Source organism: Corapipo altera, unplaced genomic scaffold (genome assembly GCF_003945725.1).
Source record: "Corapipo altera isolate COAL_440 unplaced genomic scaffold, ASM394572v1 54, whole genome shotgun sequence".
Lineage (NCBI taxonomy): Eukaryota > Metazoa > Chordata > Aves > Passeriformes > Pipridae > Corapipo > Corapipo altera.
In genome coordinates, this window is record NW_020884902.1 from 3,647,562 (window position 1) to 3,663,782 (window position 16,221).

A 16,221-nucleotide genomic window follows, 5' to 3' on the forward strand; every position below is an offset into this window, starting at 1 on the left:
TGTTGAAAGTTGGACTGCTCCTAAAGATGGTTATGCTTCTGGCAGCTGGGAAGAATTTGGGGTAATTGCCTACCCTTACTGATTTTGTGGACAAAGCATAAAACAGAGCAGTGATGAGGGGCACAACTTGGGTCTCTGTTCCAGAAAAGCTGTGTTCACTGTTGGGGTACACTCCCAGAAGGAAATGCACAGGTATGCAGAAATGCATGAAAGGCCATAAAAACAGAATTCCCTCACCAGCCTCCCAGATCACAGCCTTGCAAGGGGGCACCCTGAGAGCTCACTGTGCTTCAGCCTTGTGCTAAAGTGCAGCTGGTCTCATCCTAAAGCCAACCCAATAGACAAAAGCTTTGTCAATAATACTTTGAAGGGCTGGCATCTAGCTGTGGCCATGCCAGGCCATGAGCCAGGGCTGGTGTGTGTACTTCGTGGGAGGCAGAGCTGACTGCCAGCGCCTTCATGACTGGCATCAAGAGAGGGGGTTACTCTCACAGTCAGGTCTTGCATTGTTATGAGGTGTTAAATAGCCATCATACATGTCACTGGGGAAGAACAGGAAAGCACTGCGTCTTCTAATCAAATTTTCTAAAACCAAATTTTCGAACAAGGATGTTCCCATTTCACACTGGATAATCATCTTCTTGTACAGGGGCCTCTTTCCTCTTTAGTTTCAGAGCAGGAGATGGCCAGTGACAGGAAGGACCATACTTTAAAAAAAAAGGCAGATGGTAGGTCTGTGATTTCAGTGCTACAAATACCACTTATCATCAAGGTGGGTGTTTGGAGTCAGAGAGCAGTGCAAGGAACAAGGTGCCAGCCAGCCTGCTTGAACTTCGATTCCTCTGAGCCAAGAAAAACTCTAATTATTTTATGCAACATGTGGCCTTTGATTCTGGCAAGCAGAGGCAGAGAGAAAGTTGCTATGCAACCAAACAAGCAGCTGTCAAGCCAAGGAGTCCAGGAACTGGGAACTTTTACAAACAGGAATTGTCTTGAAAATACGAACAGGCAGAATTTTATGGTTACTTCCAATTTTCATGGAAGTAACCATTTTCAGAATTTTGCTTCTGAATTTAACCAGTGTTGGTGAAGGGTCATAGAAATGTTGCCCCAGGTGCAGTCTGGCAGCCTGTTTTGGGAGCTGTAAAACTATGGGAATTTGGCTTTGGTGACAGTGACATTCTTTGCATGCAGCTGACAAGGGACTTTAATTATTTTAGTCTAGACTTACACTGAGTCCAGAGTGCTCCCCCTCTGACTGCTGTGCTGGCAGTGGTGCCTGTTCTCCCAGAGGTTGCACCCAAGGCCAGGGCTGGCAGGGATGACCTGTTCCTAAACCAAAATGAGATACAGGGTCCCTGCAGGGACCATCACCCTGGGGTGAACATTTGTTAAGATGAATGGCTGAGTTTTGCTTGTGTTTTCTGCGAAAATAAATTTGACTATCTTCTCAAAGACAGGGCAAACAGCAAACTGGTGCTACTCCTCTGCTCAGAAATAGTTCTGATACATGTGCTGGCAGGGAAGCCTGTCTGGCATTAGCCTTTTATTAAATAAATATTTGAATTTGGTAGTGAAAAACAAGGTCCCTTTTCTTCCCTCAGATACAGACTATGAACTAGCAAAGGTCGCTGACAATATTTTTAGTGGAGTTACAACTGAATTAGAACAGTACGTAAAACACAAACTCTGGCTAGCATTTGTGCTATTTACCTACTTAATAAATTCCAAGAGAAGAGGGCATTCAGGGCTGTAAACAAGTCCTTTATGACCATCTCTTCCCATAGAGGCTATAGACACTGTTTAGACACCCTGACTTAAAAGCAATGAATTGTAATAATCACTTCTTCCTCTGCACCAACATGTAATTCACTGGAGTGGCAGAGGGGGCTATTAGGCAAAGGGCCTGCATAGGCAGATTGGTGGTTAAAGAACTGGCAAGTAGAACCACAAATCGTTCATCAAATTACACCCAGTTCAGGGTGCCTCCTCCAGCTCTTATTGATAATATCTAGATAGCAAATTATCATATCAAAGTATAAATTCAAAGCAACACCAATTCCTGGTGTATAAGCAACTAATGAGAGATTCAATATACTGCAAATGCAGGAGATAACATAATAATTACAAAATGATAAACTGTTGAAGACTTTGAGGAAGAATAATAAGGAGAAATTTTTTAAGTAGTGCTTGTTATAAGGAAAACATGTATCAACGGCCCATCTTTGACCAGATACATTAGGGAAATTACACTCAGAGATGTTGGGAAGTCTTCAAGGCCAGGTTGGATGGAGCTCATAGCAACCTGGTCTAGTGACAGGTGTCCCTGCCCATAGCAGGGATTTGGAACTAGATAATCTTTAAGGTCCCTTCCAACCCAAACCGTTCTATGATTCTATGATTCTATGTCCCCTTGGTATGTTTCCTTGTTCTGTATTTTTCTTAAATTGTGTTCCAACAAGACACCATCATCATTTTTTTAATAATAAAGCTCATTTTCCTGTTGTGGTAATTAAGAGTCTAATTTTTCTGTGATGGTTTGACATCTTCAGAATAAATACAGCGAATGGGTAATGGTGCAGGCCCTCAGGAAGCCTTTCAGACCAAAAGGCTCTTAAAAATATCTATTATAAGATGTTAAATCAACAAAGGAGGCAAAGGGGAAAAATCACAGATTTCTGCCTGTGAAGCTGCAATGTGTCTACCTGGAGCTGGGAACTGGTGAGTGACGAGGCAGTGGGGGTGGCTGGCTTTGCTGGTGGCAGGTAAATGTCATGCAGCAGTCCACTAAAGGTTTCTGAAAGGGGATGAGCTACAAGATTGGGTTTTTGAGGCAAGATTGTATCAGATGGATGTACTGCTGGTGAAGTTTTTTAATGGCTGATTACATAAGAAAATTGCATCTTACAGATATCACGCAGCAGGAATCTGCAAAATGGAGCCATGCCCTGAATCTGGAGAGGGGAGATGGAGACTGTGCTCGGGTCCTGGGTCTGTCTCTGTGAGGGGATCGTGGTGGTTTCAGTGGAGACTGAGGCAGCTAAGGGAGGTTTGGAAAGGGGCTGGAAGGCAGACTTGGGCTCTACATGGCAGGGCAGTGAGGAGAAGGCAGGAGGAACTACCAAGGCAGCCGAGAGTTTAATTTATGCAGAAGCCCAACAACTGAGGAACAGCAGAAAAGCAGGTAGGAGCTGAGTTGTGCTGTAGGAATGAATCCCTTATTCATTTTGGTGACCTTATGCTGGGTGACAGCTTGAGAACAACAAACCACTCCCTGGGGAGAAGAAAGCGCTGTTTCATGTGTCTGTGAAGCCATCATTTGTCTCCTGGTGAGCGCGTGGGTGGTGGCTGATCTCTGGCCTGTTTTCAAACTGTAAATAGTTGGAAATCCTTGTTCCAACAAGCTTACAGTCAGAATCAAAAGAAGACAGGGGCTAGTTCAAAAGAAACAAGGACAAGAGAAATTTAAGTGTGCAATATTCAAGATGTCACTAATTGTAAATAATGATTTGCCTGACCTTGGCACTGCTCCCAGGAAGTCACATCAGGCTCAAGAATGCAATGCGATGACGCACGACTTGAAAATAGTGTCAAGCCCCACCTGGTTCCTGTTAACTGAATGCCTTGTTGACATTGCTCATTTGTTCTTCACTGAGCTGAAGACTCATGGACTCATTGACAGATGGAGCTTGATGGAATTGCTTGACAAACCGTAATGGTTTTAAAATGTTTAATAAATTACTAATTAAAGGAGGAGAAAAAACAGAGCTCAGAAAGGTCTACAAACATGTGCATTGGTTTTCTTCCCAACATCTTGTAAATTTTTTTAATCTGCCTTAGAGATGTTTATGGAAACTACTTTGATAGATATACCCAAATGCTGACAATGATCCTTGACACTTCATCAAGGACCTTGTCATACTATGTGAGGATATGATTTCTCTGAAACCTGCAAGTGAATCACATCAATTTGTTTTTTGAACCAGAGTCTCACAGGGGTGCCCTCTAAAACCCCAGCTGATAGCAGGTACGATGGTCATGAAGTAATAAATATCCATAATGGGTTTTTTGGAGGAGTATGCATTGAATATCCTTTCATACCTCTAACACAAATACAGACAAGAATGTTAACCACTGTCATCCCTTGTAGCCTCCTGCAGACTATCCGACCCATCTGCTTTTCTTGCTATTGCTGCAAAACTGGATTTTAACTTTGTGAATGAACTTTGAGGTAACCATAGGGAAATACCCAGATTCGTGTGCCTTTCTGTCCCCTTTGAAAAACAGCATAAATTTCTTAATAGTGGAATGATGTTTGCTTTTATTTCCTTTCTCGTTGGGGAGACATTTTTGACTTCCATAACACTGTGTGTGTGTGTGTGTTATGTGTGTGTATGGTGTATGTGCTTATGCAAGTTATGCACATGTGGATATTTATGTCTACATATCTGCCTTTCTGTCCCAGATTGCTATATTCTTGATAGAGAAAGCAGGGCTGAAATGCAACTTGAAAGGAAACAGGAAGCTGGAGAGCCTGATGGCAATAATTAACATCTCTTGAGGAGTGACTCCAGTTCCTGAGCTCACCCTCACAGTAAATGGCACACACTTTGCTAGAAATCCTCTGAGTCAAGCTTGTCTCCTCCTGTTGTGCAAATGAACTTTGATAATGAAACAGTTGCAATTTTTACGATTGATGCATCTAATGAACTTCTGCTCATTCAAATTTGTACTGAACAGCTTCTCCGTATGACAAGTGAGTGAGAGGAATATAGTTCACCTATCTTCCCCCTCATCTTATTTCTTGATAATATAAATAAATATTGCCAAGTTACTTTTTTGGGAGAAAATCCAGTGCTCTCTGGCTTTCAATGAACAATTGTGAAACCAACTGTTTCCTCCATTCTTCAAAAATATTAATTGTAGCTAATTATTCAAATCAGAAATATGAGGAGGACCCATATAGTTCCTTCTGAGGCCTGAAGAGATCTTGCTGTGACTTCGAAAACCCAGTAAAATCAAACCCAAAACAATCCTAAATGATGACAGCTGAATGGAATGGTGGGGATTCTTCTTCTGAAAGTCTGAAGTTCTGCAGGTATCTATGTTTCTTAGTCATATAAGATCTCCCACTGGTAAGCAAAATAACAAAATGGAGAAAATGTTTGGAGTACCATCCATAAGAAAACAACCAAAGCATTGGGAACTTCACCAAGATGTAACTCAGACAGGCAATTAAACAGAGAAAGCATTCCTGCCTTAATCTTACTGTGTGTTTGTTGGTCTTAAACTAGGATTAGAACTTGTAGATTTATGAACTGTATATAAGATAAATAAAAAATCCCTGCTAGAAGAGAGATTCTTTTTGCATAAAAAGTGATGTTTGACAGAGATGATTCTGCACCAGAAGATTTGACTTTTAAATATTCTCACAAATCAAAGCAATTTCTTGATGAACCAGTTTAACTCTTCTGAACACTGAAGAAAAAGCATCCATGGTGATATATGCTGAAGCCCTAACCTGAACAGCTGCAGCCAGAGTTGTGTTTCTGTTGACGGCTGGAATCCCTCGAGCCAGGCCAAGCATGGCAATGGGAACAAGGCAAAGGAATATAAATACCTTAATACCTCACAACCAAGCTAACCCTTCCCTCCTGCTGCCCTTGGTAGACCCTTCCCTCTAAATTAGTGTCCCTCCTTTAGACTCAAAACTCTTAACTACCTGTAGAATATCTCCTGAACCAACTCCTACCCATTTTTTTTTTTAATGTTTTTTAGGCTTGATTCACCTTTTGCTACTGAAACTCTGCCATTCTCTCAGGGTGAGTGACAACGCCTGGGTCAGAAAGAGTTTGTAAGATTTGCTGACTTTTCACAGGTGAGCGTAGCTCGATTTGCTGGATGAGCAAGAACCTACCCATGAAAGAAAGGGTCGGGTGAAGAAGTAGAGGGGTGTTGCTGATGCTTTTGTACAGCTCTTCCGCCTTTAACTTTAGGAAGTTTCCCTGGCATTTGTTTCTGTACTGAGGGAGATGTGAGGAGTCAGCAAGGCAAGGGCTTTTCACAGTGTGAGATAACAGCGCTGTGTTGTAGATGACCCTTGTTCCAATTCTGTGTGGCCCAAACTGCTGTTAAACCAAAGATAATACTGGTTCTGGGAGAGGTGGCTTCTGCAGCTTTGGTAACCATAACTGTGCCATTAAGAGAGGGAATCAGAGAACCTGAATATTACACTGAATGCCTCTGCTGCCTCTGCTTGCCCTTAAACCATGGGGATTGTCAGGGCTTAGTAGAGACATGGGCTGAAGGAAATCTGGGCTGGTGAATGACCTTCTGCTTCCAAACTTCTACAGCTTCATGTGAAAATAGCAGAAAACAATAGATGTGGGGTCATGCAAAGCTCTGTTTCTAAAGGCATTTTTGGAAGAATCTCATTTTAAGGAAGCACTAGCCCTGGAAATAACTTATTACACTTATTTATAAGATGCTCATGAATAATTTATGCTACATTAACTTGTAAATGTGATAGCATTTGAAATCATTAAGCTCCAGTAGCTTGCTTTGTAAATCCATTGACTGGGTCTCATTATTAAAAACTAATTAGCTCGTTCAACTGGAACACATTCTGTAAAATAGCTATACTAGTATTCTTCTTATTATTACAACAGATTATATTAATTTTAAAAATATTCCAGCAATGGCATAGTGGAAATATTTAATAATAAGAATATAGCATTCTATACAAGGAGATAATTTCATTACCACTTTAACAAGTTTTCCAAAACTGGGTAAGTGAGGTTTCAGGGTTATGATTGTTTTTATGAGTGTATGATATTAGAAATATCTGATCTATACATTATTTATCTAAATATTAAGGATTATAGCTTATATATTGCAGGAATATTGTCAAAGTGTTAATTTGGATGTGTGAGAAGCTTGGGTCTTTGTTTGAAAAGTTATACTCCTGAAGTTAGATTTCTAAGCCATGTTTGGCTTTTTAGAATGCAGATTACAAGTGTGAGCAACATGTCCATAAGAGCAGGAGCAAGAGGAGGGGTAATGTGTGAGGCTGCTCTTGCCCCCACTCCCAGGGAAATACTGTGGTCATCAGTCAGTTACAAAGTCTTCGTTTTTTCCATGAATTGTGTTTTTTATTTGCTATTGAATTTTCATATTGAGAAAACACTGCAGTTTTCTTCTGTGCTGTTCTTCCTATAGGTGTCATTCCTGCCACTGTGAAGAGAAATAAGAGGAGGAGATGAAAAATAGGCACCCACGGAGTATATGGCACCTCCAACACCAGACCAAGAGTCACACCCAGCTCAGCTCCACAAGCGCCAAACCCAGATGTCAGAAACACCCCAAGAACCTGCTGGGCAGTACCATGGGGAAGTTTAACCTTGCACAAATGACTTGTTCCCAAGTCACCCCATCCCACCCTCTCTATGAAAGTAATCACAGTGTACCCATCCAACACAATATCAGAGGAGCTGTTTTGTAGAATGTTGTTTTTTTCATCATAAATTGTCATTTAGGTTCATTTGTGCTAAAACCCTGGCTGTGGGAGAAGAGCCTCTGTGGTTTGATGGTAATTATCTGTTGTTGTATTTAAAAAGTATTTGTTATGTAAATTATCCAAACCTTTTTTTTCCCAAATATTTTGGGTTTATATTTGTCTTTTCTTCAAGTTTAAACATTTTTAAACTTCAGTACATTTTAATCCCTATTACCAGCCTTTAAAGGGATTAGGGTAAATGGCTTTTATTCTGCAGTCACAATACTATTGCTTTCAAATACATCTTCTTGGATTTCCTGTTCAGAAGAAAAAGAAAAAAAGAAGGAATTTAAATAATTCACAGCAAAGCTACAATGTCTGCTTCTACCCTGATGAATGTTTCCCTTTAGGAAAGTCAGTTCTCTTATTAATATAACATCTGGCTTTCATCTTGAATAAATACAACAACTCAGAAGCAGGAGAAAAAGAGTAGAAAAATGTGAATTTTCTGGTATATCAAGCAGCCAAAAGGCCTAATTAACAGAAATAATATCTAGCTGCTTGAGAAACAGCCATAAATGAATATTTTGGGACAAGATGTTAGAGAGGATCTGCTTGGACACTTGGAGAGCTAAGAGGAGTGGGATGGCAAGAACAGAAAACAGCACGGATCTGTGACTCTGCACGTTACAACAGCCACTATCAGTGGGCCCTGCGGGGAGCCCTCCCTGTGTGAGTTGCAGCAGGGAGGCTGGGCAGCCTCACTGACTGCTTTGTACTCCAGCCATGGCCCATTTGGCACATGTATCCACCCTTTGCTGCCCTTTGCCCTTGTAAGGCAAAGTGTCTCACTCCTGCAAGACCCATCTTGAGGTTCTTATGCCTTTTAAACTGCAGATTTGGAGAATTAAACAGTGTTTAGAGAGAAAGTAAAGAAGATATTTAGTAATTTTAGACTTTCATCAAGAATTTTTTTTTTAAAAGCCAAACCCATAATAAACCCCACCAAAAAATAAACCCCACCAAAAATATCCTCCAGAAAACTAGGGAGGAGGGCAGAGGTTTGACAAATGTCCCAGAAACATTTTGTTTCCCTGGCTGCAGAGTGGGGAAGTAAAGGTATGCACATGGTTCTGATGGAGGTAGGAGGCCAAATCAGCATCTACCCATGAGCAAGGTCTTCCTGGATTGAACTGAGTTCATATTTCTTGCCCCTCTCCTTTCTATTGGGAGTGCATTGATCTGCCCTTGTCCATCCTTGTCCAGCCTGGTGAGAACAATGCAGATGGTTATTTTTGTACTGACATTCACCAATTGTTATTCTTTCAGGATGTGAGTGGTCTGAAGATGCCACACATGGGGCAAGGACTGCTACTCTGCTGGGATGGCAGTTGCAGTGTGAGGGTGATATCACAGGGGCCTTCTCAGGTGCTGGGAAGTTCCTGAGTAGAGTTTATTGCAGCTTCAAAAATTGTGTTCATTGCAGCTGCTGACTGGAAGCTGAGCCCAGCCTGCAAAGCAGTGGTTGGCAGGAGAGCAGTTGGCTATAAATGCCTTTTTATTTCTGTTCTGTTTGAGCTACTGTGTAGCATTTTGATCTGAAAGCTCTCATAATTTAGAATTTTTAATTTAATGCTATGATTTTGAGAGGTAGCTAATGTCATGTTTAAATTTAAGAAGACTTTTTTTTTTATTTTTTCTTTTTTAATGAAATCCCTTTGGCCTTGTTTATAAAATGCACTCTAAGGGCAAAGTCCTGGGAAATGCACCCAAGAGCTGCGTGTGCCTTGGGGATTTGTAACTTGTCCCTTTATTAGGTCTGCTCCTGTCAGCCTTAAAGCTCTGCAGCTTCACAGTATGCCCCTATAAGGTAAAATTCAATTCCCCCTTTCTGTAGAAGGAAAAACTGATGCACAGACCAGATAAATTACCTGCCCAAGGTCAGAGCATGACTGAGGGAGCAGTAGCACACTGATGAAACCACCTCTATCTCTTTTCGATAATTCTGAAAGTGGTTCTTATTAGGAAGCACTAGAATGGAATATCTGTAGCAAACCTTTACACAAGTCTTGGTGGTAAATTTTGTGGTTGAGAGATGACTAGGCTACTAGTGCACAAGTGTGAGTGAGTAAAACTACATTTATGGGGAACAGGCAAAATGTTACAAATAAATTTGCAAGAATGCACTGTGTTCTGTCCTGCAAGACCATAGGGACCAAGTTTGGCCCCAAACAGCCTTACTAAATTCCCACTCACCCTGATTACTGTTTTTCAGCAATTTCTGAGGTGACTTAGACCAGGAGGGCACAGTCAAGTTCTCTTTTGATGGCCTGTTTCCATTAACTGAAAGCAAAGACCTTACATGTCAAAACCTTATGTTTCAAGAAAATATTAGTTATTGACTTGACTTTTGGTTGACAAGTACAGTATTGTTAATGAAAACAAAGTCACTATGGTGAAAATATAGAGAAAGATTTCTGTTGTGGGTTAGACTTGTTTCTTCCTGAGAAAAAACAATCTTTTATCTCTTTTATGACTCCTCTGTTCCTAAACAGATAAACACCAGTTGCCTAGAAAAGTGACATCAAAATGGAAGAAGACATTTGAGCCATCCGTGTCCACACATGGATGCAGCTGAATTTCCATGTTTTCTTTTATTCCTCCAGCTCTGACCCCTGAGAGCCAAGCAAGTCACTCACTCATCTGCATTTTCACAAGCACTTTCCTTCCCTGTCAGCTCTCAGAGCACCTTAGTGGGCTGGTTCTCACACTTCAGTGCATTTTGCTGATAATTTTCATCTGGTGATGTGTTTTAGTGCACTAGATTGCTACAAAGAACTCTTGGTGAAGTATCATGTGATTAAACCAGTGATAATTTGAAAACTCTGTAGAGAAGAAGTTAGCTTAACAGAGATTCACAGCTCCTTTCAGAGCCTATCCCAGTTCCCACTGACATCTGGGGGGATGCTGTCACCAAACCAAAAGGGAACATGGTGACATGCTCAGTGTCCATGGATATTGAATGCTGCTGAATCCTTAGGTGGGACCAAGAAAACAAGGACACTCTCCATAACTAATTGCAGCTCTGGAGGTCTGGTGAAATTAGGAGGAAAATGCATTCCTGGATTCAGACACAGATAATCTGAGATTTGTTTTTTCATCTCGAAAGGCATAAAAGATCAGGACAGTGGTTTTAACTTAAGCACATACAAGTTGTTTTTTCCCACTCTTCCTGTGTGTCTGCAGGAAATTACAACCTGAAAATAGCCAAGCTGTGATAACTCTATCACTGCAAGGGTTTGCCTCTTGCTGCCTTTAGCTCTCCATTCTGATGTGTTTGTCTTAACCTGCTCTTCTCTTTCCAATTACAGCACTGGCCCAGGAGCTGGGAGCATCAGCGCTGGCCCCTGCCACATTGGCCGCCCTGGGAGCCCCACTGTGACATGAAATAGCCCACATGATGATGCTGAAAGCAGCAGCAGGAGATGTGAGGAATTTTTCCCAGTCACAGGACTTTCTCAGCAGCACGTATTGTTCAGTCTTTCCATTTGTAATCATCACAGAGTGAGTCTTTCCTTACAAGTAAGAGAGGCACAGTCCTGCTGACATTGAAAGCTCTGGCAAAGGGCTCTAGGCATCAGCAGGAAAAAGACCATGTTTTAATGGGTTTTGTATCTTAAGTAAAACCTCAAATTGAGTTATTTTCCTGTTGTGTATAAACCTCTCAGTAATCTAAAAACATTTATTTCCATCACCATCAGGATAATTCTTCCCTTTAACAAGAAGAGAAACGATGTTCATAGTCCATAGAGGTACCATTGCTTTTGGGAAAAGAAAGTCTCAAAAACATTTTTCTAAGAGGTTTTTGCAATCTCTCCTGATGCTGAGTAACTCCTGGACAGCCCAACCGCACTCAGGTGTCCCCTCTCTCAGGGGCTGCCCCATCACTGTGGTCATTATAAAACAGGTCAGCATTTACGTGAAGCTGAGTTAAAACTCATCTTCATGAAAGAGTGCATTATTAAAAAAAAACCCACAACCCAGCAGCATTCCTGAAATTAGTTATGTAATGAGCTTTGTGATTTTATAGTTATTATTATTTTTGACCATGTAATTTACTGTACATAAATAAAGAGAAGGTGATCTCTTTTGCTAGTCTTCTTTGCTGTAGTAGTGGAAACCAGTTTGTTTCGGGTATCTTTAAATGGGAGTGAAAATGATAAAGGTGAGATGCATCAATGCCATGAAACAGTTTTAGTGAACAGACAGACACTGGACATTTAGTATTTTTCCCAATCTACTTAATAACAATCCCTTGTATAACATGATCTACTTCTGTCATTTATTAAAATCTGTGATTTGGGGGGAAGAAAAAAAAAAGCAATATATTTAAGCCTCAAAGGGTTTCGGCAGGGTGCAGTTTGTTTAAGTTGTCATATGTTTATTATTTTCTTCAAAAAGAAAATCCTTATTCTTTGTTGCAGAAGGGTATTTTATTAAGTTTAGACAAACTGAATTGGCTTTCAGCAAATAGCATTTGGCTCTTGAACCAGGAGGAAATAGCTTGGTATGGTGTCATCATATTACAAAAGTGATATTGTGGCTAGAGGTCAGAAGTTCTGGTGTTGGTTCATTTGTATTGAGTATATTGAATTTGTGATGCATTATTTGAGTCCCTGTCAGTGTTTTTCTCAATCAGAATTTCACCCTAGTCCAGAATGAAATGCAACCACCATATGGACTTCTGAAAATGTCCATATCACTGTGGGTGATATGGGACACATGAGCTGCTCCAGGTGTGCTGAGCACGTGGCCAGCCCCATGCCTGCCCCTGGGACTATGGTTTGGGGTCTCATAAAAGCAGGTGGCTGCTGTTTGCCTCCAAATGGGTGAGAGACACGACTTGCAGGGATTACAGACGTGTTCATCACTTTGGGAGAACCTTTTGCACAGCTGCCCAGAAAAGGCTGTTCTTCCCTGAGCTTAGAATTTGTCTATAACAAACTAGACCCCCAGCCAGCTGCAGTGGTTAATATGCTGCTCAGCTTTTTCTCATGTGGCTCTTGGGCTGCTGAATTTCTTTATGCCACCATTGCATGTCCCATCGAGGCCAGTTTGCTGCTGCTCACCTTAGATTATGAGTAGCCTGAGTGCCTGGCCCAGGTGTGTGTCACACAGAGGGAGAGCTGAGGCTGCTGCATGTGCAATGGTCACTGGCTTTTCTATCAGTGACTTCTTCCAGGCCAAGGGCACCATGGCTTCCACTTGCTCCCTGTAAAATGGTGTCACTAGCTCATCCCTGGAAGTGTTCAAAGTCAGGTTGGATGGGGATCTGAGCAACCTGGTCTTTTGGAAGGTGTCCCTGCTCATGGCAGGGACCTTGAACTAGATCATCTTTAAGGTCCCTTCCAACCGAAACCACTCTATGATTCTAGGAAATTCAAATCACCTCCTCGACTTCATAAGTCACCCAAAATTTTTTCTCCTCATGTGGTAGAAAGGTCCTTGTGTCATGTCTTCCTGTGGATTTGCTGGCAGGGGTGAGAATATGCTTCTGCCTTCTGTTCCTAAACACCAGTGTATGATGAGGCAGGCTCAGCCAGTGGTGTTTCCATGCATTTATGCTTATCCCTTCATTAATGACAGAACAATCTCATGGGCAGGAACAAAGCAAGGGGAGGCAGGAGATAACTGAATAATTCTGGTTGGAAATATTCTATTTTCTTATATAAATATTAATAATTTGACCAGGAATTGCAACTGAGTGCAAATACAGTTTAGTGGATTTTATTTTTTTTAAACCATATTAGCAAAAGCACAAGTGAGAGAATCTCTCTGACAACTGTGACCAACAGAAAATTAATTAGGATTCTGAATCTCTAGTGCTGGTATCTTAGGGCTCTTTGCTTCTTTGGATTAAATTGCATTAAACTCTTTATTAAACAGAGCAGGGAGCTTGGCACTGGAATGAAGCCCACATCTGCACCTGGATTTTCCTATTAAAAGTGGATAGAGTAAAAAGAATGTTAAATCCTTTTATCCATGAATCAAGACATATTAGGCTGGACATAGAAAACATGTTTTCCTTTTTAAGGTTTATAATTTTGGGTATTTACCTTCCATGGATTTACAGTGGTGTTTTTTCCTGTTTGTTTTGGAGTGTTTTGTGTGTTTTTTTAATGCTTAGAACACATCCTTTAGTACCATTTGCCTGTCTGGGATCCCAGGATGAATGTTTTTCTTGTATTTTTAATGAGGCTGAAGTTAACATGGGCATGTTTGTTTAGCAACAACATACACAACTCTTTGCACGTCAAGGCGCCTTTGTTTGTGTACCACCATCATCAGCTCTTTCAGCAGGATCAGGGAATAAAGCTGGTAGTTAACTTCAGATGTGGATGGAAAATGAAGCATTGAACCTGAATCTCCTCTCATTTATGTTGCTATAAACTCTCTCTAAGTCAGCTGAATTATATTAAAAAGAGGGAATTTGGCCAAAGTTATTCACAGTCTTGCACAAATAAGATATTTGAGTCTGGTCTAAGGATCAGTTCTTGATTACTGAGCATTTAGCAGTAAGTCTTCAAGGAGCAATAACAGGGTAATTTTTAAAAAAAGAAAAAAATAAGGAAAATAAAAATAAAAAAGATAATGTTTTCAGGTTCCAGAAGGGAACATCATCCTTTCTGTCTATTCAATAGCTAATTTCTTCCTAGCAAATTCAGTTTTTGAAAATAAATGAAGTGTAGTATCAAACCAATTGGCAGTTCTGAACAATGAGCTCTGGTTTCTCTCCCTGTGTGCTCTTGGTGACAGTGAGACCTTGAGGTTCTCTGCTTCAGTCTCAGGATGGAAATTTCAGAGGTGGCGTGATGATTTTGATCTCTCTCACAGATTTCTCCCCTGTAAGCCTCAGTAACTCACTCTGCTTTGATTTTCCACACAGGAAAATAGAGTTTGTCATCATCCTTTTCCTGTCATGGTTCCTTGCTGGTTGGCCAAGGACAGTGATGCTTTGACTTGCACTGACTGCTCCCACTGCTACCTAATCTGGCAATATTCAGGGTAGGAACTACCTACCCCTTGATCTGTGTTATGTCTGGTCTGCTGGCTCTTGATCTCGGGGTTTTGGGGCACTACCTCAAACCTGATGAGTTTAACATGTTATGTGTATAACTCAGTGGAGACTGAGCATCGTCCAGCCGGGGCCAGCAGAAGCAGGGAGCTCCCCTGTGTGTTCCAGCACATGATGCTGTGATCCTGTGTGCACTTTTGAAAAATGCTGATTCTATGACAGAAAGACCATCAGTTTTTCTTTTAAAACACTAATATCAAAATAATATTTCCCAGACCTGTGCCTGAGTAGTGGTTGTTGCTAATATTTGGATGGTAAAGTGTTTGTCTGAGAACTGTCTTCATTCATCTGCAAAAGTAGCTGGATGAATGTCCTGCTTTCTCACTGCACAGCTATGTATCCCACCATAAAACAGAAAGGGGGAAGAACTCTGGCAGCTCCCATGTTTGCTGACACTTTGCAGCTGCTGAAGGTTGTTCTTTCTGATCTGCGGCCGCTGCCACAGAACCAGCCTGGGAGACATGGGGTGTGAGAACAGAGGGTTAAAACTACTGCGCTCCCATGGTGTTTAATAACGTCTCTTTTCTCTTTAGATTAATGCCTTCCAAGCATAGCCCATGGATTTGTGTTGTCATGTAGGGCAGTGTCAAAGAGCTGCATGGTATTGAGCACATCAAGCAGCCTTCACAGTAGAGAGCAGGGACAGTGCCTCCAGCTGACTACTGCTAAATATTAAGGGGAATAAAATATGGATTTACTGGATTTGAAGAAGTTTGTAGCCTGTTTTGTGGATAAGGGTTATGCAGAGGCTTCCAAACCTTGTAAAATCAACCCGAGCAGGGACAGATATGAGATGAAAGCATCCAAACATGTCTATACAGCCAAAGAGCCTATTAGAGCCAGAGAAGGCAACTCTGGGGATGCCAGTCCCTTGGCTGGCAGCAGCCCACACAGAGACAACGTGTCATGTGCCAGTGCCGACATTCTCCTCTGTAGAACTTCAGCTAATTCTAGAAAACATCAATGTTTTTTTCATCTCGTTGGTGAGCTCTGCCTTCTCTTGGAGCTGGGCTTTTGTTCCCAGTGCAGTGAAAAGAAATGTGAAAAGACACGAGGCAAGATGAGTGTTCCCAGCTGTTTCTGGCCTCCTTCACATTTTATTTCCTGCTGCTACTCATTCTGCTCCACCACAGAGGAGTGTGCTGACTCCCACCTCTCCGGTTTGGGGAGCTGCACACTCAGCACCCACACACACCTCACGATCCTGACCCCGTCCTGCACTTGCTGCCACAGCAGAGACGGTAACGGGAAATTGGTCTCTGACTTATGCTCCCACCCAGCCCTCGTCAGCATGGGGAAGGCCATGCATGTGCTGATCACACAGTGATAGAATAAGGCTATAAACTGAAAGACAGCAGGTTTAGATATTAGGAAGAAGTTCTTCACTGTAAGAGTGGTAAGGCACTGGAACCAATTGCCCATAGAAGCTGTGGCTGCCCCATCCCTGGAAGTGTTCAAGGCCAGGTTGGATGGAGCTCTGAGCAACCTGATCTTGTGGAAGGTGGCTCTGCCCATGGCAGGGTGCTTGGAGCTACTTGATCTTTGAGGTCTCTTCCAACCCAAACCATTCCGTGGTTCTATGATTCTATGA